Source organism: Gouania willdenowi, chromosome 24, assembly GCF_900634775.1.
Source record: "Gouania willdenowi chromosome 24, fGouWil2.1, whole genome shotgun sequence".
Taxonomy (NCBI): Eukaryota; Metazoa; Chordata; class Actinopteri; order Blenniiformes; family Gobiesocidae; genus Gouania; species Gouania willdenowi.
In genome coordinates, this window is record NC_041066.1 from 12700071 (window position 1) to 12703353 (window position 3283).

The following is a 3283-nucleotide window of genomic DNA, read 5'->3' on the forward strand; positions in this document are numbered from 1 at the left end:
AACCTCTCATTCGCTTAACAGAGCAATAACTCATATGTTCATATTAGTGATTTTAACACTACATTAAATCAGATAAATACAGAACTGTGTCCTGGTTTCATATTAGACTTTCTCTCACAGCGTCCTCTCCTTCTCTCGCTGCCATTTCCTCCTTCATACCCTGTGTCCGAAGCAGACCATGCAATACATGACTTGAAACTCAAAGAGAAAAATGGATTGGTGTTGGGAGAAATACAAAAAGTTCAGGTAAAATTGCTTCTACATCCTTGCTGTACACATTTTAATTGTTCGGGTGTGACTGAATGATAAGAAAATAAAATAAAAACCCAATTTGGCCAGTAGAGTTACACCCCGTAACAACAACATGAAAATAGTATTATTGGGATGTTTTCAAATGTATTGATATTTCATTTTATTATTTTTTAACAACAAAATCACATTGAGAGCATGAGAGATAAATAAAGAATATCAAACAATAACACTGTGTTAGTGTGTAATGGACAGTTTGTTTTGTTTCGGTTTCCACTCACTAAATCATTTAGCCCTACGCTGCTTGCGTGATGTTTTATGTATTCTTAGAAGAAAATCTGATTTCCTTTTCAAGCTGGTTGTCTGGAATTTCAAAGATTTGTGTAATAACTGCTGGACACAGTAGATTTAATAATGAATCTGCTGAATAAATATATCTCAAAGGACTCATAACAGCACTTTTGTTTATTTTACTTCACTTTTTTTTTAATATATCAGTCGTGAGAAGATATTTAAACTTTCTCTTTTTGTTGGTCCTATGCAAAGCGATCAATCCCTGATTTGTAAAAGTGTACTTTCATCAAGTGTGCCAATGTAAAGATAACATGATGAGGATGCTGAGACCTCTAGTCTCATAGAGTATAAAGTATTCCAACGCGGTCTCTCAGCTAGAAGCATCTAGGGCAGGGGTCTGCAACCTTTACTCTCAAAGGAGCCGTTTTGCCTCATCTCGCCTGGATTAAAGTCCTTCCGGAGCCGAAAAAAAACCTTCTCAATGAAGACAATACAGTACATAAAATTCTACACAGTTAAAATAATATCAAATAATTTCATGAGCTACAAAAAATAACTTGAATTTGAGAACACATGATCATCTTGGTCAGCACGTTAATTGCTAATTTCTGGCAAAACATAAAGCATGCATATTTAGGAGGCATGTTGGCAATTAAATACATCTTTCACCACACAAATACAATCTCTATATCTATATCTATATCCCTTCTAAAATAGTCTTTTTGTTAGTTTAATTATCTTACAAGGTATTTAAAACTTAAGGTTAGCTACAGGTGCAAGGACAGTTGATGGTCTGTAGAGGTTGTAGGAGTTGAAGTAGGAAGGTGGCAGAGTAATTGCACAATGTGATTTATTTTTAGGTTAACCAATTGTTTTATCGTAATTGTATTTGACGTTAATGTCACTAATCATCAACACCCTCTGTAAGAAAAAACAATTCATTATTTCATTTTCTTTTTTTTAAAGCGACAAAGAGCCATTGCAAAAGAGTCAAAGAGCCACATGAGGCTCCAGAGCCACAGGTTGCAGACCCCTGATCTAGGGTTAGGGTTATACAGGATAGGCCTGTACTTCTAATTGCGTGTCTTTGTGTTTTAACCTAATGAACTGGTTTAGGGTGTAGTGCCCCTAGTTAAGATGGAATGGACAACATTGGCATTAATAAAATAGATATACCGGTATTTCACTGTACATACCTGTCAAGTATCCCGTTTTGGCCGGGAAACCCCCGTATTTTACCCCTCTTTCTCGCCATCTTCCCGTATTATTATTTTCTCGTATTTTAAAGTAATAATAATTCAAAGATGCTTTACTTAACTGAACGCCGTCGCTAGCCTCGCGATAACTGCCACCTGAAATGGCCTGATTGGCAGTTCCTCCGAGATTAGTGCCGACAACGGCAACAAACCCGGAAGTCAGAAGAGAGATGAATGAATGAAGACGTTCCGGCGAAAAAAAAACAAAGAACTGGTGTAAATACGTTATGAAATGTGACAGTGAGTTTACCTTCCTAAAGAGTAGCAGGATGGGACACAGTTACACATTCTATAAGATTAATAAATGAGATTTTAGCGTCCCCACGGGGGAATGAACGATGTAAACCAACATGGAAAATTAGCCAATCACAAGCGCCACAAATATACACTGCTTTAAAAAAGTGGTAAAGGATGTAAAGTCTGTAATAAATGTGTATAATAAGTCATTAGTGAATATGAGTGAGCATGAGAAATTAAAAGAAAATATGTAATGAAAATAAAATGTAAATGTCTAACTTAAAGACAAGTAATGTGAAATGAACAGTAAATATGCAACGTGTTGACTTGTATATTAAATAAACACATGTGCTTCATATACACATTTATATTTTAATTTAGGCTGTTTTATAATGTAGGAATTGGGGCTGGGCGATATATCGAGATTTAAATCGAGATGTATAATATATATATATATATATATATATATATATATATATAGAGAGAGAGAGAGAGAGAGAGAGAGAGAGCGAGAGAGAGAGATTATTTTGTATCAAAACTACTTGTTTTAAGAGTCACTGCTATGACTTCTAAGAACAGAATGTAAAGCTCAGTTAGATGGATTAATAAGTGTGTTCTAACACAGACCTTCCCCATAACAAGCCACACTACAGAACTCACTCACACGTGCTGTCCCTTTGAGGAGAAAAAGCCAAATGTGGCATATATTGTTGAGTTGTTTGCTAATAAATGTGCCTGTGTAGCATTTAGCATCAGCAAATTTAACCCAGAATTGTCTTTCTGGTCAGACTTTATTTGATGAAATTATCAAGATTCATATTGTATATTACCATTTTGAGAAAATATATTGAGATATGAGTTTTGGTCCATATCACCCAGCCCTAGTAGGAATGTTCACAGCATTTCAATGTTAATAAAGGTCGACCTACCAGATTATAATAATATCATTGTATTTAGTAAGTGGTTGACAAGTGGGTATTTTAAATTTATTGTACACTTGACTTAAAATATAAGAAATTCTGGAGCTTGGTAGCGGTGGAGGGACGTCTACTAGTGGGCGCCTGAAAATTTCCCTTATTTTCAAATCTAAAACTTGACAGGTATGCTGTATTTGACTGTAACCATGTAAATAAATCACAAAGAGACTTGCATTTTGTGAAGTCTTTGATTGAAGCACTTCATTAAAATACATGAGAATCTAAAGTTATATTGTTTAATGAAAACAGCCAAAACATAGAGAATAGTAA